Below are 22,201 nucleotides of genomic sequence, written 5' to 3' on the forward strand. Positions count from 1 at the left end.
AGCCACGGATCTGGTATGGTCCTCGGCTCCACAGGCCTCGGGACTTGATTTTCTCAGCTCAGCTTATGCTGTGTGTAACATTTTCCAAACTTCTGAGTCTAATTTCTAAACTAGAATGTTAAGTTCTTTCATGTACAGTGAAAGATGTTTCTGATATATAAGTAGGAAATGGTGGTAAAGGCTCTTTCCTAGTCAGGAGTCGGGAGGCCAGGGTTTGAATCCTGGCTGTACTGCTTCCTGGTTGTGTGACCTTAGTTAGGCAAGTTGCGTTTCCTCAGCTATCAAATAGGGGTAATAGGACCTCCCTCATGGGGTGGTGGCAGGGAAGACATGAGTTTGTGGATGTACAATGCTAAAACTGCTTAGTGCCTAGTAAGTGCTTAATAAATGATAATTCTTTTCATTTATATTTAGAGTGCTTTCTTCTAGCGTCTGTATCCACTCGAGATAAAATTATAGAACAGAAAGTTGCCTGGCAAGTGTAAAATTAGAAGAAATGTAAATGTTCTTTAGGAAATCACTTCCAGGGCTTCTAACGAATGTCCCCAATTGAGGATACTTCTGTCTACTTGACTAGTCAGTCATTTTATTCGTCCTACCTCTATGTGGTCACACTGAAAAAGATGATCACAGATAATTATGGTATTTCTCCTAAGGACACATAAGCATGGGAGGTAATAGATTTGCCTAGGTAGCATCACAGACTTCCAAGCTGTAGGATGTGCAACAGAGTTCTTTAGTGACACATGAGACGATCTCAGTCACAGGAGTTGAGATTCTCAGATCCAACTCTTGCTTTCACTCTATATTTCTGCTTCTCAAACCACAGCTCATTTTGATTCCGGGGGAGCATTTGTGTATCTCTCTTCCTTTTTTTTTTTTTTTTTTTGTTTCTAAAGTGGGGATTTTTTTTTTTTTTTTCATGATAGTCACACAGAGAGAGAGAGAGGCAGAGACACAGGCAGAGGGAGAAGCAGGCTCCATGCAGGGAGCCCGACGTGGGACTCGATCCTGGGTCTCCAGGATCGTGCCCTGGGCCAAAGGCAGGTGCTAAACCGCTGTGCCACCCAGGGATCCCTCTCTCTCTTCTTATCACATACGATAGAGTGGCTTTCACGCTTGGCAAGCAGCTACAGAGGAAAGAAACCTTCATAAGGTGCCTGTGTCTGTGGCCTGCATTTGAAGGCAAGAGCCCACCCAGCAAGGTGAGTGCATTCTGTTGCTACAGGAGTGTGGGAAGGACCAATAAATAATGATGTGTCTTGAGTCTTTGACTCTCCTTCTGGTCTTGGTGCAAAATGCCATTTTCTTTCTGGTGAATAAACCATCCTGCTTGCCTTAGACTACAGGGGATAGATCACATCTTTATTTTATTACATCTCAAATCCTATTTTCCTAGTCCTCTGGATAAAGTTTTATACAACATGTTACTCTCTAGATCATAACTATGAACCATCTGTTTGAAGGGGGTGCTTTGCAGATTGTTTTATCAACTCTGAGAAATGACATTATATGAGGGTATGCTAGTTGGCTACAAGAGTGCATTCTTTTTTCTTCATAATTTTAATAGACTATAGCTGGGCACCTGGCTGACCTACTATAAACTGTTTCTCCACTTCTTTGCAGCTAGATATAGATCACATGACTAACAATCCTGTCAGCAGAGGGATGCCTGGGTGGTTCAGTTGGTTAAGCGGCTGGCTCTTGGTTTGGACTCAATCATGATCCCAGGGTCCTGGGATTGATCCCTACATTGGGCTCCAAGATCAGCAAGGAGTCTGCTTGAGGATTCTCTCTCCCTCTGCCCCTCTCCCCTCTCTAAAATAAATAAATCTTAAAAATATACATAGAATAAAAATTTTTTGCCAGTAGAATATGAACAAAGGCTAATTTCAGATTTAGGAGTTCCATTATTAGATGTGTTTTCCCCTCAGGAACTATTTTGCTTCCTGATGGGTTCCAGAGAACCCATTATTAATAATGCATATGAAGACCATAGAGCAACAGTATGATAGGAACTTGCATCTCTGAAGGACTCTGAGGACCAGAGCACCCAGTTACTTGGCTGCTAACCTTGGGGCTGGTAAATGAAAGAAAAATAAACTTCAGTGTCCTTTAAGCTACTGTATTTGAGCCCCCATATTTCTCTTGTAGTAGCTTAGCTTTTTACCCCAGCAAATATAGAAGTTTTCTATGCATGTCTCCGTTCTACCTTATTTGGAATGTATACCTTCTGTTCTGTGTTATGAACACAGCTTTATAGGGTGGAAAGAGCTTCTAATCAAAGCTAGGTTCAGATAGCACAACCACCACTTAGATATTGCCCTGTGCAAGTCGATCCTCCTCCGTCTGTATAATGAAGATCATACTAACATAGACTACATGGCTTAGTATGAAAGGACTAAAGAGAGTTCCAGATGTAGAAGAGGCACATGATAGATGTAAATTTCTACGTAGTTCCCTCAACATCACCTAACAGGCCCAATCCTTATGTATCATACACAAGAAAACTATGCAGCATGTTTTCCCGTGGTTATTTAAATGCCTGTCCTGTGGAAGAAATATTAATATTTTAATGTTGCTAAAGAATATTCTGAGAGAAGAAATTGTTGGATTGAGTGATAAATGTTGACATTTTGCTAATAACGTGCCAGGACTTCATGTAAGTCATTGAATTTTTAGACTGAAAATGTCATTTGAAAATATCTTGCTTAACTCCCCTATTCTGTAAATCAGAAGTTACCGAGGAACAGAAAGGTTAAGTAATGCTAACAGAATGACAAGTCATAAAATAAACTGTTGCAAAGATTAAATTGTAAATTAGTTATTTGGAAATTGGAATTAATTTTCTCACAGAAAATTGTTATTACATTTATAGAGTAGCCACAGAATTCTATTCAGTTCAGTATAACTGAAATACCGTAGGGGATTTTGGATGGCCAAGAGAAAGAGACAGAAAAAAGAAAAGGTGAGGAAGTCCAAATATATCAACTCGGCAATTGAGGCCCTTGATCATCTGACCATAACCTACTTCTCTCTCATTATTTTACGTGTCTCCATTATTAATCTTAGATCTCCAGTGTTCTTTCTCACTATTCCTTTTCTTGTGAAGACACAAGGAAATTAAATTGCTTAACCAAAATTGCACAGCTCATTACTTCCCCCTGTTAAAAAATAAATAAATAAATAAATAAATAAATAAATAAATAAATAAATAAAAAAGGGCAACCCTGGTGGCTCAGAGGTTTAGGGCTGCCTTCAGCCCAGGGCGTGATCCTGGAGACTCGGGATCAAATCCCACGTCGGGCTCCCTGCATGGAGCCTGCTTCTCCCTCTGCCTGTGTCTCTGCCTCTTTCTCTCTCTGTGTCTCTCATGAATAAATAAGTAAAATCTTAAAAAAAAAAAACTGTTAAAAAAAAAAAAGACTTCATAATTTTGCAACCAGTATAGTATAGCATTATTTGCATTGAATGACCCGTATTGGCCATAATGAAGAGAAACCATTTGGGGAGAGTAGAACGAAAATCCCATCAGTCTGGATCATATAACTTGCAAGTTTTGGCAATCCATGATTTTATCATTACTCCAGCCTCGGATATCCATGAGCAGTTTCTAAAAATAAGTAAGTGATCAGAGATGAGTACAGATGAGAAAGTACCCGACAGATACTTGTGATTCCCCTATTCATCCTGCTGTCTCTTCCCTAAGTTACTATTACTGTAAGAATTATAAAGAAGTATTCATCCTAAAGAAATGAGGAACGTGGAAATTTTATGGAAACCAGCTGAAAAAGTATCCTACTCAGTGAAAATGTGCTATCCCTCAACCTGCTAAGGTGTCAGAAGTTCTCTATATTTTCATCTTGGGAGCAGTTACTCAGATGTATACACACGTAAAACTTCATCAAGCTGTACGGTCCAGAGTTGTGTACGTTATTGCATATAAGTCATACTTCAATTTAGAAGAGAAAAATGTATCCTTTGATTATAAGTGGTTGGTTGGCACAGCCCTCATGCACAAAGCATTATTAGTAATATTGAATTGTCACAAAGTGCTTATGTGCTTTAAAGTTTTAAAGATGTTGGTTAGAGATATCAATATATAAACTGCACACAAAAAATTCGTTAATGCTTAGGATGGCTACATTTCACAATTGAACAGGATGTATTATTTCAGAGACTGTGATAAAAGCCTGGCTTCCATACATAAGAAGGTAAATTATTTTCTATGATCCAAAGAATTGAAATCCATATCAGCTGTAATAAGATTCAATTGTAATATAGCAAAAACAATTGGAAACAATTTAAATATCCATCAATATAGGAAAATGGTGAAACAAGTTATAATACATCCATACAAAAGAATACCTTCAGCCATTAAAAAGAAGGAAGCACCTCTAAATGAACTGGCATAGAAAAATCTCTTATTTGGGACACCTGGGTGGCTCAGCGGTTGAGCGTCTGTCTTTGGCTCAGGGCATGATCCTGGAGTCCCAGGTTCGAGTCCCACATCAGGCTCCCTACAGGGAGTCTGCTTCTCCCTCTGCCTGTGTCTCTGCCTCTCTCTCTGTGTCTCTCATGAATAAATAAATAAAATCTTTTAAAAAAGAAAAATCTCTTATTCATCTTGCTTTGTAGAAAAGTAAGTTGCAGAATAGTATGCATAGTAAGGTTGCAGAAGTAACATCCGTTAACCGGTGTGTATCCTTCCAAATAGTTACTGTATTTACAGATACATGTACACATCTACATAAGGTTTTACATAAATGGGATTATAATTGTCATGCAATTTTTTCATTTAAATAATTGGACTAAAGATTTGAAGGCAAATAAAAATACATCTAGAATTATATCTGAGAACTTCCATGTATTCATTTAAGCCAAGACTCAAGGATTAAAAAGGATCCAGCTATCAAAACAAGTAGGGTCTGAGCATCCCAAGCAGAAGGAAGAGCAAATGCAGAGACTATGCGGGAGGAAAGAGCCTGGTGTTTTGGAGGAATAGACAGGAGGGCGGGATGGCTAATGTGTAATAAGTAGAATATTCTCAGTTATGCAGAGCCTTATGTGTATAATGTACAGCTAGGATTGTATTCTAACTCAAATGGATAGTAGCCATTAGAGGTTTTCAACAAAAGAGGCTTCCAATCTGATGTGTGATTTTATTAAGTTTATTTTTAAAATAATCTCTACACCTAACTTGAGGTTCGAATTCATGACCCCAAGATCAAGATTCTATCTTCTTCCGAATGAGCCAGTCAGGCACCCCTGAGATATGTTTTTAAAGATCACTTGAGGGACGCCTGGATGGCTCAGTGGTGGAGTGTCTGCCTTTGGCTCAGGGCCGGATCCTAGATTCCGGGGATTGAGTCCTGCATTGGGCTCCCCAAGGGGAGTCTGCTTCTCCCTCTGCCTGCGTCTCTGCCTCTCTCTCTCTCTCTCTGTGTGTGTGTGTGTGTCTTTCATGAATAAATAAATAAAATCTTAAAAAAAAAAAAAGATCACTTGACATCTTGACCCCCTCTGCCATCTTACCCAGTCCTCCCAGTCATGAGAGCCACCTGTGAGGGAGAAGCAACCATGCTGGGCTGACGTGCCTAGGAGAGATGGAGCAGAGATCCTGGGAGCAGGAAAGGGAATGTCAACCCAGGGAACTGCACCAGGGATGCGTTATTTACTTTCCAGAACAGCTCTGCCCAGCAGAAATATAACGATGACCACGGATATATTTTAAATTTTTCTACCAGCCGCATTAAAAAAAAAAAAGACAATTCATCTTAATGATGTACTTTATTCAACCCAATATTCCAAATGTTTATCACTTTAACATGTAATCAACCTAAAAATTATTAGTAAGACAACTTAGGTTTTTTCCTTTTATACCAAATCTTCAAAATCTGGAGTGTATTTTGTGCTTCCAACACATTTCAGTTCAAACTAGCCTCATTTCCAGTGCTGAGTAGCCACATGTGGTTTAGTGGCTTTTATAGTGGACAGTACAGGCCTAGGGCTTTACCTTTTCTCCTAAGGAATTTAGCCTAAACTCCTATCTCCATCTGATTTCAACAGATCTCGTTAAAAAAACACTTTGCTCAGGCTGGTTGTGTTTTCATTTAAGGCTGAATATAAAATGTGTGCGATAAATCCTGATTTCTTTTTCTTTTCTTTTTTTTTTCTTTTTGAAGAATAAAAGGTGGGGGGCTCATTCACTGTGGAGGAGGACATGGAGGAGAACCAATGAGATTGGCTCTTCGTTGAACCAAGCAGAGATGGAGAGAGGCGACTTGATTTGATCTGCTTGCTGGAGGAAGAATTAAGACATAATGATGGACTGGATGGCAGAAAGAAGGGAGGAATGAAGAGTGACTTCTAGGTTTTTATCCTGAGCAAGTGGATGGTGCCATTTATTGAAATGGAAAAGACTCAAGGGAGGAGCAGGTATGGAAAGTGTGTGGAGGTGGGAATTAAGAATCTATTTTGAATGTAGGTGACACAGTCTGACTTCAAGACTTACTATAAAGCTGTAGTAAAGAAGACTGCGTGGTACTGGTGAAAAAATAGACAAATAGATCATGGAACAGAATAGAAAGCCCAGAAATAGACCCACGTACGTATAGTCAACTGATCTTTAACAAAGGAACAAAGACAATACAATGGAACAAAGGTAGTCTCTTTAACAAATGGTGCTGAAACAGGTGGACATCCACATTAAAAAAAAAAAAAGGGTCTAGACACAGACCTAACACCTTTCCAAAGACATAACTCAAAATGGTTCACACATAAAATGTAAAATATAAATGTAAAATACAAAAGTAAACCTCCCAGAAAAAACATAGGAGAAAGTCTAGATGACTTTGGATATGGAGATAACATTTTCAACACCAAAGACACAGTCCATAAAAGAAAAAAATTGATGAGCTACACTGCATTAAGATTAAAAACATCCATCTGCTCTGCAAAAGACACTGTAAAGAGAATGAGAGGACAAGCCACAGACTAGGAGAAAATATTTTCAACAGACCTGTCTGATAAAGAAATTAAGTAAAATGTACAAAGAACTCTTAAAACTCATTAAGAAAACAAAAAACCCAATTTGAAAACATTTTAAATATAGCTTCAAGATGCTCTTTATTTCTTTAAGTTTATTTTATTTTTTTATTTTTTAAGTAGGCTCCACACCCAGTGTGGAACCCAGTGTAGAGCCCTGTATGAGGCCCAAACTCATGACCCTGAGATCAAGAGTCAGATGCTCAATGGACGGAGCCACACAGGTGCCCTCAAGATGCTCTTTAAACACTTATGGGTAGGTACCAAGTTGGCCACTAGCTATATGTGTCCAAAGTTTGGAAGCAAGTTTGAGGCAGCAGACATCTAAATTTAGAATCATCACTCTGTGGGTGGTATTTAAAGCCTGAGGACTGAAGTAGACCCCTTAGACTAGAGAGAGAGCCTGGGAAGAGAAGAGGAAAGGACCCACGGATGAGCCAGGAACAGAGGTCAAGGAAGGGAATGGAGATCAGCCAACCAGACCCAAAGGAGCAGCTAATGAGGTGGGAACAAACCAAGGGACGTGTGGTCAGAGCCGCCAGGGAAGGCAGAGTTTCGGAAGGAGAGCAAATGCTGCTGAGCAGTGGGAGGTAAAAAGTAGCTGTGCTGGTTGATGAATCCTGTTTCACTTGAAAGCAAGTTTGGGTTACTCTCCTGAGAAGTTCCGCCATAAAGGGGACAAGAGACATGGGGTTGGAGGGAGATGTTCAAGCAAGAGTTGGCTGGCTGGCTGGCTGGCTGATTGGTTGGTTGGTTGTAGTTTTTTGTTGTTTTTAGCAACGGAGAGGGGGAGAGTTTCGGGCTGATGAGGGAAGAGGGAAAGGAAGGGACAGGAGGAGCGCAGGCCCCGGCCCCTGGGGTGGAGTGGCAGGCTGGGCAGGTGCAGGAATGCCTCTTCCACTGTGGCAGGAGACGGGGAGCGCAGGCCGGCCGGTGGCTGCGTCTTGGTAAAGAGCCACAGCAGAGGGGCCCGGGGAGGGCAGGTTGGACGGGAATGTAGAAGCTTTAACACAACCCTCTGCAACTTACCCTTTTGCTTGTTTTTCTTTCTTTTTTTTTTCAACCAAGTTCCCATGGGCTAGCACAGAATCCTGGAAGCTCCATTTAGGAACCCTTTGGTTATTGGGTTGCAGGGGGTAGAGGGGCGCTTGGACTTCGCACTTCAGTGTTTGGGGAAGATTTTATTGATTGATTCATGAGAGACACAGAGAGAGGCAGAGACCCAGGCAGAGGGAGAAGCAGGCTCCCTCCCTGAAGATAGGCCCGATGCGGACTCTATCCCAGGGTCCCAGGATCACGCCCTGCACCCCCACCCCGGGCCCCCATCGGTCACATCCCCGCGTGTTGCCAGCACGGACAGTGCACAGCGTGCCCAGGAGCGGCAGCCCAGGCAGGGGGCGCCTTGTGTCTTTACTTCCCCCCAAGGAGTAGGAAATAGGGGCGCTTTGGGGAATCTCTCCTGAGGCTTGACATTTTGTCCTTCCATTGCTGCGGTTAAGATGCCTTGCTTCTCTTTCCCGTGAGGCCTGCCACGCCTCCTATTTAGGGCAACCAGCCTTCTTGAGCAAAGTCTCTGCGAAGAATAGCAGGCCGGCTGCTGCCATCAATGATATGGGGGGGGGGGTATAGTTCATAGCCCTTCATGTCCATTGGGTGAAATCCCATGAAAATGCAGATGAGAAAGCACATCTTGAACTTTTGAGGCTCTTGCCTGAGTGGATTAACTAACCCTGTTTACTCATATCTCTCTGCCCCCTTCCGAGGACCAGGGTCTTTAGAATTCCCTGCTCTCTTTGCTTTGAACAAAGCCTCCAGCTTGCTGCTCTTCTGATCACAGCATGAGAGCAAGCTTATTTGCTTTGGTCAAATTTTGTGTGTAAGCGATTTCAGCCATTTGGCTTATTGTATTTGTGTCATTTGGGATGAATTCCAGGGACCTTGGGATATCATTTCTTTTTTACTTGAAAATAGATTTAATGAAGAACCATATTAGATTTGGCCAAGTTTTATTTCTAAGTAAGGAGCCCGGCCCCATAGCTTAATTGATACACAGCCACATAGGATACCTGGTTTTACTGAGGTCCTTATCCAATTTAAACAACATGACAAATGAAAGATATATTTCCTTTCCTATGCATCCTTTTTTTTTTTTTTTCCTATGCATCCTTTGAACAGCAATGACCAGCTCAGGCATGAGGACCAAGGCCCCACTAATGCCTCCAAATATCACAAACATCTGCTGATTGTTTGCCCGTACTCATCTCACATAGCCAGCTCACCCACCCCCTTTTGCTTGCTAACAAAATCTCAATGTTGCTCCATAGAGGGTGTGTCCAGCTCCAGGAGATGAATCATTATTCGCCTAAATTCATCATGTAACCTCTCTTTCGCTGTGCCAGTGATGGGCAGGTGACCCAGCGCTGGCCTCTGACATGTAAAGAGGTCTGAGGAGGAGGCTTGACAGAGCTGGGGGAGGGGTAGGTTTTTCCTCCCCCAAAAGACGGAGACCAGATGAGATTGCCACTCTCTTTTCCCTCCTGCTATGAAGACTTGTAAATTCTAGGACTCTCTGGATAGCCTTCCTTTTAGATTTGAAAATAGTTTTCCTAAAGAACTGTATTTGGAGTTGCAGAAATGGAAGGCCAAAAACATGGTCAAAGAAGCACCACCAACTGGTGCTGATCCAAACCTGGATCCAGAATTCTTGTTTGGTGCAAGAATTAAATGCCCTCACTGTTTAAGCCAATTGTCGAATATTCTTTTACTTGCAGCTAAAAGCCTCCAGATACATGTGACTTCACAGAACTTACTATGCTCAAGAGCATTTATAACTAACACTCTTTACCCTGACTCAACAGAAACCATTCCCCAACTTACACTTGGCTGTTAAGGCATGGTTCCTTTATAGCTTGTTAAATTTAGCTAAAGATCCAAGGGTATTATAAAAGCAAAGTATTTTAATTTTTCTGGTTTTCTAGCACACTTAGGCTAAATGGAATAGTATAAATAAAATGATTTTTCATTAACTGATCTATAGAAGAAATGTCAGTATTCCCAAAGAGCCCTTTTAGAGTTGTCTTCTTTAAAATGTTCTTAAACCTTTCTGGTTCAGGATTGGAGTTCTTAATTGGGCCAGCCCTGTGGAATCGTTGTAAACCAACTATAAACAGCTTCTACTATTGCCTGAGGCAGTCATAATGTTTTTTTTTAATTGCTATAAAAGCTCACCTGCATTGTTAAAAGCCCAAATATTCTTCATTCTTTATGACTTGGCATTTCATAATCTTATTTGTCCATAACTTTGGCCCTTTATCCATTTTTATTGCTAGAGGCTTTAATTTTTTTAATGTAATATTATTATAGTTTTTCTCCTTTCCAACTCACTCGTATCTTCATACCTGTGTTCCTGAAAATGCATGAATATGTCCAAATGCACCCTCATTTTGGGGGAGGGGAGTGCTGGGTCAAACTGTATTTTTAGAATTACCTACAAAATGCACCAGAATTTCTGTTTTTCATATCTTTGCCTGAGAGTACACTTAAGGTGTTTGGGTTAAAGCCAGCTCCAGAGGATCCCTGACATTTTGTAATAAGCAAAAACACTCATAAACTAACATTTGCTCAGAGCCTAAAATAAGTCACACAACAAGGCTAAATGGAATAAATACAACTTTCTCTTCATTCTGAGCTTCAGTGTTTAAGTTGACCAGGGCAGGTTTAGCAGGGCAGCAGATACAAGTATATTTGCTAACCAAACGAATTGGGGTCAGGGGTATAGAAAGAGTGACAAAAGGACACTGACCAAGTCAGGACATAAGTCTTTCAGTAAACTCAGGGCAGAATTGGAAAGCTGATACACATTTCCATTGCCACAAGTGGTTTGTTGAACTTCATTTCCAATTCCACATCCAGGACTCATTGCATCAGGCAAGATGAACAGTTTATGGACCATCACTGAGGAAAAACTAGTAGTTCATTGAATTCAACAAGCGTGTATAAGCCCAGGCCTAGGCCAATGAGTAAGGGCTATTATCAAACCTCAGCCTGTGGGGAGGAGTTCAATGTACCCACAGGGTTTTAACTTTGGGAGATGGTGTGATGAAGCTCATGCCATTGAGGGAAGACCGTTATTACTTATTTCCCAAGAGAAGGGAGCACATGATGCCACACAGGGCCACATCGGGCAGCACCAGCTTTGGTCAGGAGACAGAGGCAGTGAGGGGAAAGCACAGGTCAGAACCTTTCTTATTTCCCATGGAAAGGACAAGGCAAGGCAGTGAAAATAGCTCAGGGTTGGTTAGTTTGAGTCAGCAAGCCCTGGCCTATCGAAGTGGTCTCTAGTCGTATACTACCTGGCCTTGGGTGATTAGGGCAAAGGAGTATTGGCTTGGTATGTGAGTTAAATAAAAGAGGCGGCTGGGAGTACAGACCCATGATTAATGAGAGGATTTGCAATATGATTATCAGGCGCCATGAAAGCTGGCTCACAGAGGAGATGTTAACAGCTGTGGCCATGAGTTTGATCCTATGACCAAAGGTTGCCGAGTAGACAAATGGAGAATCTAAGAAAACGCAGAACAAAAATCCACATGATTAGGGAGTCTCAGTGCAACCCAGTCCTCTTACATAAAAACACAACTTAGTCACTATACTATGTACCAACAAGCACATGGAAAAACAACCACATAGCTCCTCCAGGTTTTAATCACAAAAATGTGTAGTAAAGAATTTGGCCTTGCCCCAAAAGAGGTCTGGCCTTCGCCCTCAGCTTCTGGAATTAATCTATGTCATACTTGATAGGACTGTCTTTGTTTAGGACACCGGATGGCCACCCTGGATCTTAGAGTAGGCCCTGGCCCCTCCAGAAAGGTGTTATAATTTAGGGTGTGGCTTTGGATCATGTAGTATCAGTCAACCTGTAGACTTCAACCGTGTGGGCAATCAATCCAACGTGCTTACATAACGGAACCCCATTAAACTCTCTGGCCAGTGATGCTCCTGTGAGCTTCCCCAGTTGGCAGTACTCCGTGGGCGTTGTCACATGTAGATGCCAGGAGCATAATGCATCCTTGATCCACAGGAGAGACTGATAGAAGCCTCATTCTGGGAGGGTCTGGAACCCTCCCAGATCCTGTTCTACACGTGTCTCTTCCTTTGGCTGATTTTAATCCGCCTCCCTTCCCTGTAATACACCACAACCATGGGTTTAAGAGCTTCAGTGAGTTCTGTGAGCCCTTCTAACGAGAGATGGAAACTGATTGTTCCATAGACAGTTGGTGTCAGAAGGGAAGGCAGTCTTGAAAACTGTGACCTCAACCTTTGCCATTTGTCTAATTGTAAGTGAAATCTCTCCGCCTGCATAATAAACAAGTAAGTAAGTAAATAAATAATAAGTAAATGAATAAAATTGAAAAGAAAGGGGCACCTGGGTGGCTCAGTCAGTTAAGCATCTGCCTTCAGCTCAGGTTATGATCCCAGGATCCTGCCATGGAAGATCAAGCCCTGCATCGGGCTCTCTGCTCAGCAGGGAGCCTGCTTCTTCCTCTCCCTCTCTGCTCTCTCTCTTAAATAAATAAAATACAATCTTTAAAAAAAAAAAAAAAAGTAGGGTTGCCTGGGTGGCTCAGCGGTTGAGTGTCTGCCTTTGGCTCAGGTTGTGATCCCAGAATCCTGGGATCAAGTCCCACGTCGGGCTCCCTACATGGAGCCTGCTTCTCCCTCTACATATGTCTCTGCCTCTCTCTCTTTGTGTCTCCCATGAATAAGTAAATAAAAATCTTTTTTTTAAAAACGTAAAGAAGATATTACTTAAAAAATGGAAAGTTCTCCTGAGGATCCCACAGTTAACTCTTTCTTTCCACTGTCTATCTCTTTAGACATTTTCTGCACAAATATAAACGTACATACACACTTCATTATTTCTTTATCATAAATGAGGTTGTGCTCTCTCGTCTGTTCTAAAATGTCCTTTTATCCTTTCTGTTGCATAAGTAGCCCTTGTGGGCAGCCCCAGTGGCTCAGAGGTTTAGCGCCGCCTTCAGCCCAGGGTGTGATCCTGGAGACTGGGATCGAGTCCCACGCAGGGCTCCCTGCATGGAGCCTGCTTCTCCCTCTGCCTGTGTCTCTGCCTCTCTCTATCTCTCTCTGTGTCTCTCATGAATAAATAAATAAAATATTAAAAAAAAAAAAGTAGCCCTTGTGTCAGCACATACCCCTGTGGCTTGGGTGGCTGGATGGTGTTTGTACGGCTCTATCATTATATGAAGAGAATCAAGTCTTGGGTTCTTGTGAAATCACATGACTTCACATAGTAGTGCTCTGAGAACAGTGCTGATCACAAAATGAGCAAGCACTCCAAGCATTTGTAATCATTGATTTGTTTGTGATTTAGCCACTCTCTCTTGTGTACATAGCCCTTCCTTCCTTCCTTCCTCCCTTCCTTCCTTCCTTCCTTCCTTCCTTCCTTCCTTCCTTCCTTCCTTCCTCTCTCTCTCTCTCTCTCTCTCTCTCTCTCTTTCTTTCTTTCTTTCTTTCTTTCTTTCTTTCTTTCTTTCTTTCTTTCAAATTTCCAACAAGGCTGCAATGGATATCCTTGAACTTATACTTATACCTAGGAATGAAATTACTGCGCCAAAGGGTATGGTATGTGCATTTAACATTTTGCTAGATGTTGTCAAATTGCTCTCTAAAATTGTTGTGCCAATTTACATTCCCACCCCTAGCCTGTGATATGCCTGATTCCCCTTCTTCCCAATTACTGAGCTCTATCAAACTTTTTAGTCTTTGCCAATCTGATAGGGCTTTAGAAATTGCATCTCCTTGTAGCTTGCATTTCTTTAATTATTGTGAGGCTGAGTATCTTTTTTATATATTTATTCATTTACTTTATATTTATAGTACTTTTTCTTCCAGCTGCTTAATTCATGTGCTTTAATTTTCTATTTGATTTAAGCAAACTTCCTATGTCATTTGAAACTGGTATCTTGAATGAGAATTAGGCAAAAGGGAAAGATACCAGGATGCTTTTCCAGCCAGCGTTTCCACATCATCATGACTTCCACTATGGCTTTAAACTTCCTTTTAAAACAAAACAAAACAAAAACAAAAAGCAAAGCAAAATGAAAAACAATAGACTGGGAAGAGGTACTAATTTTCTCTGGTTGATTGAAGGGCTTTTGTTTGTTTGTTTATTCCTTTCAACTAAATAGAAATCATTCTCTTTATTTCAGCTTATATCCATTTTTCCAGGATGGAAACCAACCCACCAAGAACTGAATCTTTTTATTCAGTAGTTTAAACCCACCTAATAAATAAATATTCTGTTATGTCTCACACAACGTAAGTGGTGGCAGACAGCAAACTGGTAACAGCTTTGTGTCTTGGTAAGTTTTTTGCACTTTTTATAAGACTGAATTACTTTACTAAAAACCAGTTGACTCATATTGTCCTAAAGATTATTGATTTTCAAGTGAATTTCACATGTTAGCAAAGAAGATTTGTGTAAACTCCTCAGAAATTGTTTTCTCCAAAAAGGAGAGACACTCCCCCCACCACCAAATGTGGTCCTGCCTTTCTTCAAAGCTCCTTTTCTTCTAAAATTGACCTCATGAAAACTTCCCAAACAGGGTTCCTTGTTTTTTAAATGCACAGCCTCTTCCCTCCCCTCTCCCATTTCTCCAAATGTGTCACAGTCAGTATCTGATGATACACATACTGGCTTATTCCACATATTTGTGTATGTCCACATCCGTCTTTCCTCCCCCACCCCGCTGTTAAAAGTTGTAGAGCTCCTCTTGATTAGATGCTCTACCTCTTATAAATATCACAACAAAGTACATCCAAGCTCAGCAGCTTAAAGCAACAATAAGCGCTCATTATCTGGCACAGCTTCCGCAGGTCAGAGAACCAGGAGCGGCTCAGCTGGGCTGCAGTCATCCACATAAAGGCCTCCCGGAGCCGGGGGATGTGCCTCCAGGATGGAGCGCTCTGGGGGCTGGCAAACTGAGGCTATGTAGCATCCAACCATGTGGACTCCTGCATAGAGCCACTCAAGAGTCTTCATGACGCGGTATCTGGCTTCCCCAGAGGGAGTAATCCAAGAAAGGGCAAGGCAAAAACCACAGTGTCTTTTATCATCTAACCTCAGAAGAAGTCACGCACTCATTTCCAAAATGTCCTGTTACCATAGTGGTAGCAAGTTTTCCCCTTCTTCCCTTCTAGGTTCTTTGGCTGGTCTAATAATTACTGTGAGGCAGATTAATGGGAGAGAAACAGATTTCAGACAAAGAGGAGCCCCATAAAAATATGAGGCACAAAGGGCAGCCAAATGATTGAAGCCAAGGAAAGGGGAAGGGGTCTGGGTGGCGGGGGGAAAGGGGGGAAGGCCATTCACAGGAAGGCAGAAGAGAAGTTTGGAAAACGAAGGTGTGCTGTTATACAGATAAGTTTCTTAGGTAGAAAGGCATCTCTGGTAATGAATAGCTCTCTTCCTGGTACAGGCCCTCTTTCCAGGGTGGATTTAAGCAGTCGAAGGGGGAGGTAAAGAGCTTTTCCTGGATCGGCTCACTTTTGATTGCCTTTAGCTCAAAATAATCCTTATGCCAAAGGGATATACTTTAGAGCAGCAAAATATGCTCCCCTTCATTACAGAGATCAACCTTCTCCAGGGGCACGAACACCAGGAGGCAGGAATCGTTGGTGGCTGGCGTGGAGGCTGGCTACCCCTTGGGATCCAGCCTTTTATTCATTCTTTGGATTATACCTCATAGATACAGATCTTGGCATGGATAGAATCACTTACAAGAACTCAACTCTAGAAATACTAGAACGAAGAGAAAACTGGTTCCTTTCATTAAAACTGATGATGCAGGGGTCAAAAGGCAAGTCTTAGATCGGGTAACCTGGGGAAACACCTTCAAGGCAGAGATTCCTGTGGAAAGCCCTCGGACCACGGTCTGCGGCAATGAAGGCTGGAGGGCAGGTCAGGGCAGGTCGGGGAGCTGTAGAGCTGCCACCAGGGCCCCAACCTCGGCCCTTCGGAGTATTTACGCCGTGGGAACTGGCATATGCTCCAAGGCAGGGCTCTGAATCCCTGATTGATCCCTGAGTTGGTCAGTGATCATTTACCAGCTCGCAAGTGATCTGCTGAATCCCTGTCTCTGAGATCCAGAACCTATCATCTCAGCATCCAACATTTCTAAGAAGCCCTACAATACGGGACGCACTCCCTGGAGACAGACCGCAGACCTACATCTTAGTCCACACACCCGAGTGGATCAAAAGCCGTATCATTTCCATTTCGGAGTCCCTGACGGCGGGAGCAAAACGTAACCTCCCTCCTTCCAGGCAGTCCCTCGCCAGCCTCCCATCCCGGAGTCGCGCCCCAGGTGCAGGGGCAGGAGGGTGCCCTGCGGCTCGGCCCCCCTCGCAGCCCACGTGGCCCTGCCAGGCCTGAGGTCTGGGCTGGCCCTTCTGGGACCCCGGGTAAAGGAAGCCTCGTCCTCGGGCAGGAGCGGGGCAGGGGGCTCCCTCTCCAGCAACTCCATCCACAGCACTTCCTATCGCCTCTCAGGCCTGTTTCACCCATTCTGCCGGCTCTGGAAGCTTCGAGCGCAAAGCCTGGTCTGGGGGACCTTGATCGCGTCCCTGGCCACCTCCCGGCTCTGCTGAGCCACCTCCCAGGTCTCTACCCAACGACACACACACTCTCCCTTCCCTCCTCTTCTCTTCCAGAGTCTCCCTTGCCTCGATCCCCCTCCTCCCTTCCCCTCCTCGCCTTCCTCCTGCTCAAGAACTTTCCAGGCCAAACTTTCCCAGGCAAATCCCACTCTATTCATCCAGACTTTGCTTGAATATCAGCTGAATTCTCCAAACGATTTACGTTTTGAATAACAAAAGCCAGAAAGCCTGGTTGTCTTGTTTTGTTTTCTATTCTAACAGAAGCCTCCCCTAAGGGCTGAGAGCCCTGTACCCCCTTCCAGCTTAAATGGGGAAGAAAAGTATAAAATTGGGAGAGAGAGTGAAGAAGCTCTTTTTTTGTAAAAAAAAAAAAAAAAAAAAAAAAAAAGAAAAGAAAAGAAAAAGAAAGGAAGAAAAAATGCCTTTCCCTCCATCACAGCTGCTTTACCTTCAGAATGGTTTTGTGGTGCAGTTCAGGAAGCTTGTCAACCGTGTCCCGCGTGGTCTCTTGGGGACATGCTGGGTGCCAAGGAGGTGCCACCGAACGGCTCAGGCACCCCGTGTGGTGACGGCTGGAGGCCAAGCGCCTTCCTCTGCACCCCGGCGGCCCTTCTGGACTCGATCCTGGGACCCCACAATCCCGCCCTGCGCTAAAGGCAGCCGCTTGACCCCTGAGCCACCCAGGCGTCCCTCTTAGTGGCTTTTTGAAAACCCTCTCTCGGAAGATTGTCCCTTCACGGGGGTTTCCACGGGTGGGGCTTTCTGAGGGGCCGCTGGCCGGCTCGAAAGGATCCTGACTCCCACGGCGGTAGGAGAGGGTTCTGAAAGCGCCTTAAAATCCCTTGGAAAATTAATATATTGACCTAGAAGTGACAAAATGTGAAGTCTCCACCGGACGAACATAAAATCCAAAGCCGGTTAAATGGGCCCGGTTCCCTAGCAGGGCATTTCTGAATTGTTCGGGCCACGGGCGTTTATGTTGGTGGCAACTCCGATAACAAATCCGGGGGCCTTGGGAACATCAACAGACTATGGGGTGCCCACGTCCCCGCCAGGTGCCAGAGGAGGTGCCCAGCAGGCAGGGAAAGTGCAGGGCGGGGGCTCAGCCTTCAGCGCTGCCTGCAGCCCAGGGCATGAGCCTGGGGACCTGGGGTCGAGGCCCGGTCAGGCTCCCTGCGTGGAGCCTGCTTCTCCCTCTGCCTGGGTCTCTGCCTCTCTCTCTCTCTCTCTCTCTCTCTCTCTCTCTCTCTGTCTCTCATGAATAAATGAATAAAATCTTTAAAAATAAAATAAAGTGCAGAGTCGGGGGCCACCGAGCAGCCCAGCGGTGGCCCCCTGCACCCCTTCCTCCCGCCCTAAGCAGACTCTGGTGCCTTTGAACCTGCCCTCGTTGATGAATCCGTCCCCTTCCCGGGCCAGAACTGGGAGGAGGCAGAAAGGGAAGCCTTCGTCTCTAACCTGAGCGTCGGTGTGGTGGCATCGGCCTGCCCCGCCGCAGCCTGTGGCCCCGGGTCGCCTGGTGGTGAGGAGCCCCCGCGGGGCCCAGGCTGGCCGCCCCCCAGCCGGGCCGGCCCCTCTCCGCAGCTGAGATGTCCCCCCTTCAGCCCCGCGTCCCAGGAGCCGGGCCGCTCCTCCCCTCTCCTCGCCTGCAGCCTCTCGCGTCTGCCCAGGGCCTTAGCTGGACAGCGTCATTTTTCATTAGTCAGGGTCCGTCAAATGCATTTTAAATTCTAATGACAAAAATGTGTCCATCTGTTGTTATTTCATCCGACTATCCGCTCATCCATCTGTCCGTCCATCCTTCTGTCCGTCCATCCATCCGTCCATCCATCCATCCATGCATCCATCCATCCATCCATCCATCCATGCATCCATCTGCCCATCTGTCCATCCGTCCATCCGCCCATCCATTCATCCATCCATCCGTCCATCTGTCCGTCCGTCCATCCATCCATCCACCCATCCGTTTCCCCATCCATACACTTACTTCGTCATTTTTTCTTGGCATTTCTTTACCAATTTCTCTTGGTTCGGACCCCGTGCAGGGTGCTGGATGAAAGGCAAATGTGAGTCGGGCACACTGAGCTGAGCTCAGAGTGACAGGCCCAATCTGCAAATACTGATTACAGTATAAAGCCTTGGGCCAGCCCCACCTGGCGTGGGCTTGGGCGAGAAGAGTCCACGGAGATGAGAGAGCAGAGAGGAGCGGCGGAGAGCGACAGCCTGTGGGGCCTGGTGGAGCTATCCTCAGGAGCAAAGAAGTGCGCCCTGGGTGGGGTGCTAGAGGTGGGGGGCAGCGGGGAAGATGAGGCCCGGCCTGGCCAGCCCTGTGATGTGCGCACTCCCCTAGCTGTTCTATAGGGGGATGGAGACAGAAACCCCTACCCCCTTGCCAAGCGACCATGACCTTGGGAAAGGGACTTAACCTCTCCGGTCTCGGGTCTCGGTTCTCATAAGTTAAATGGAGATGAAAACAATTTCTACCTCTCCGGCTTGTGAGGATGAAGTGAATTTATGTATGTAAAGCACTTAGAAGGGTGAGTTCCACAAACAGCAGCCGTCACTGCTAATCCCCCTGGTTCCTCTCGGTGAGTGTAGGTGACCAAGTCACCCAGCTAAAAGAGGTCGGCTCAAACTGGATTCAAGCTGCTTCCTCGCCCACTGCTGTGTGTGGTGTACCGCGGGACCACACAGGCTGACCAGCGAAGCAGGACTGGGTGCAACCAGGAAGGGCTTCCTGCAAAAGGTGGCATCTGAGCTGAGTGTGGAAAAAGGGCCAGGAGCTTGCCAGGCAAAGAAGTAGGGGAAGGCACTTTAAGGGGACAGAGATGGCTGTGGAAAGGCCTGGAGGCCTGAGCGAGTCTGCTGTGTTGAGGGCACCGAGTATGGGTGTGGGGTGGAGGGGTGGGTAGGGCCAGAGCACGGATGAAACCCCCTTGCGGTGTCTGGATAGGATCCTGGAGGCCTTGCAGAGTCCTTGTTCTCTCTTTAGTGCTAGTTAATATGTTTGTATGAAGGGTGGGAAAAAGTGAAGGAGGAACTTAAAAGTATAGGTCACTTGTACTTACAATTTACTCTCTTGAAGCGACTCCCTCTTTTTATGCAAATTTATTTTTAAAAGAGACTTTGTTTCCTAACTGTAAATGGTAAGCTCACAGTGCCAGATGTGTTTTGGAATTCACATTTTTTTTTCTGATATCGCAAGGTGATATAGTGCATATATGCAACGTTAGTTAACATCCCCAGAGGGCCAGAGAATGAATGAATATTTCTGCAGAGAAATGTATGAATATTTACACCAAGTAGGATAAAGACTATTTATAGCTTGCCTCAAATCAGCTTTGGCTCCAAACTTACAAAAAAACCTTTCATTTTTTTCAGAGCCTTTTGGAATTTAGAGTGTGGATGAGTAGTATCACTTGCCGGAAATAAAAGGTAACGGAAAATATATTATCACAAAAGAAGCAAGGTGATTAGAGTCCGGCTCACCCTCCCAGCTGGGGCTTCGGAAGGGCTCTGGTTGAAAGGGAGATTCAAAAAAAAAAAAAAAAAAAGAAAGGGAGATTCACAGAGGAGGTGTCACAGCCTCCACTGGGGATGTTAACAATGGAGGATCCGTGCGGGGGGTATAGAAACTCTGCGTGATGTTCTTGCAACTTTTCTGTAAATCGAAAATGATTCTAAAATGAAAAGTTTATTAAAAAAAAAAAAGTTGACTGATACCAAACCAGACTTTGTCCTTGACTCTGAGAAATGAAAGAGAATAAGAAGCAAACTCACTTTTCTCCTGTGGTCATCCCGTCTCCTAATGCTTCCTCCTCGTGCCACCTGAGGTCATCCCACGGACTCCTCTACCCCCAGGGCAGCTCTGAGCCTTGGGAAACCGTGGCTGGGTCTGGGCTGGTCCGTGCTTTCTCCAAATGCCTGGGCCAAAGGCTTAGGCTTTTTCTGTGGACGAGGCTTCGTTAGGGGTGTTTAAGTGGCTTTGGGGGTGCCTTCATCTGGCTGTAGGGGTGAGCAGGCTGGCAGGAGTGGAAAAAGCTGGGTAGGGGGAAAGAAATGTTGGTGGTCATGAAGGGACAGATGTGGGACAGATGTGGGTGGGAGGGCTCAAAGTGGTGGGAATCCAGGCCCACTGGAGGTGCCTGGGCAGGGCAGGAGAATGTCGGAGAGGGTGTTAGGGGGCTGGCTGGGGCAGGAGGCTGACGTGAGAGGGCCAAAGGCGCCTTACTGAATACGGCCTTCGTGGGGCTGGAAGCCAAAGCTCGGAGCCAGACACACAGATCAAAGCGGCCCTGGAGCTAGAAGATCTCTGTAGAAGAATGAAAAGAACCCTCTGTTCGCCAGCCCCACATGTCCCCACCCCCAGCCCTGCTGTGGTTTAAATTGCCATGGAGAAGGAGACCAGCCTTCCTCAAATTGGGAAGAAGGCAGAGGGGCCCTCATTCTGGGTGGAAAAGGAAGCTGGGTTCCTGGTTGTTAGCCTTGAAGCCAGTGGCATGGGAATCTGATTTGCAAAGGATGCGAAGCCTCCCCTACGGGACCCAATGTCCAGAGCTGCCTAAGAGGAAGCTGTTCTATCAAAGCCAAAGGAACCAGTACCAAAAAAAAAAAAAAAAAGATGTACAGAGACATCCCAGAGAAAGCCAGGAAACAGGGCAGGCTTCCCGAGAGTCTGCAGGCCTGTTTGCATGCCGAGGACACTCACCCTGCCCATGTACCTAAGTTTGCCCCCCAAACTCTCTCCTGCCCACCCCCACCCCCGCCCCGCCTGAGCCTCCAGCACTGGAGACCTTGTGCCAATCCACTGCCATTCTGGGGCTGAACCCAGCTGCTGGAAGCAGGAGAGAAGCTGGGTACCCCGGGCTGGTGGCCCAACTGAATGCGGCCAGGAGGAGCCACTTCGGCCTGGGCTGCCAGTAGGGCCCTGGCCCCAGGGCCGGTCCCCCGCCCCCCAGGCTGGAGGAGTGGCAGCCGGCTGCGGGCCTGCCGGGAAGCGGGTCAGCCTGACATCCCCAGCAGATGTCAGTCTGGGAACAGGAAGCGGCTTGTTTGGGGCTTCTAAAAATAAATAAATAAATAATAACTACCACCACAAGAACAGCCTTTTATTCCCAAGTAAAAAAATGCTTTAATGACTAGAGCATTTAGCACATCGGGGGTTTTCATTGTTTTCAATTATGTGCAATTCTGAAAGGAGCGCACAAATTCTGAGCCTGAATGGAGAATTGTGGGGCTGTGGATTTGTGCTGTTTTAAACATTTGCTTTACTACTTTAAGAAGAGAACTGTAAAATGGAAATAATGATATATTATTACAAGTAAATTACACTGTGGAGTAGCATTAATATTGCAGTTGAAACCTAGAATTTGAAATAAAGATGGAAATATTCATTTGTACATAGTTTTTGTTCTTAGAAAAAATGATTTGGAATTAGGCGAGAAGCTTCCTTCTGCGTCTGCTACCCAGCCAGGCT

General features: G+C 45.0%; 1 long non-coding RNA gene across 2 annotated transcripts; it reads left to right on the forward strand.

The window, feature by feature from the left end:
- Positions 1-382: 382 nt before the first annotated feature.
- Positions 383-21,305, forward strand: LOC140624271 (uncharacterized). 2 transcript variants are annotated; one of them, XR_012023762.1, is made up of 5 exons: positions 383-1,205; positions 6,186-6,438; positions 7,171-7,303; positions 14,277-14,429; positions 20,107-21,305. It is a non-coding gene; the product is annotated as an uncharacterized lncRNA (long non-coding RNA). The 2 variants fall into 2 exon arrangements; XR_012023761.1 differs by having other exon boundaries at positions 385-1,205; positions 7,168-7,303.
- The last annotated feature ends 896 nt before the right edge of the window (positions 21,306-22,201 follow it).

The sequence above is a fragment of the Canis lupus genome, chromosome 34 (genome assembly GCF_048164855.1).
Source record: "Canis lupus baileyi chromosome 34, mCanLup2.hap1, whole genome shotgun sequence".
NCBI classification, from domain to species: domain Eukaryota; kingdom Metazoa; phylum Chordata; class Mammalia; order Carnivora; family Canidae; genus Canis; species Canis lupus.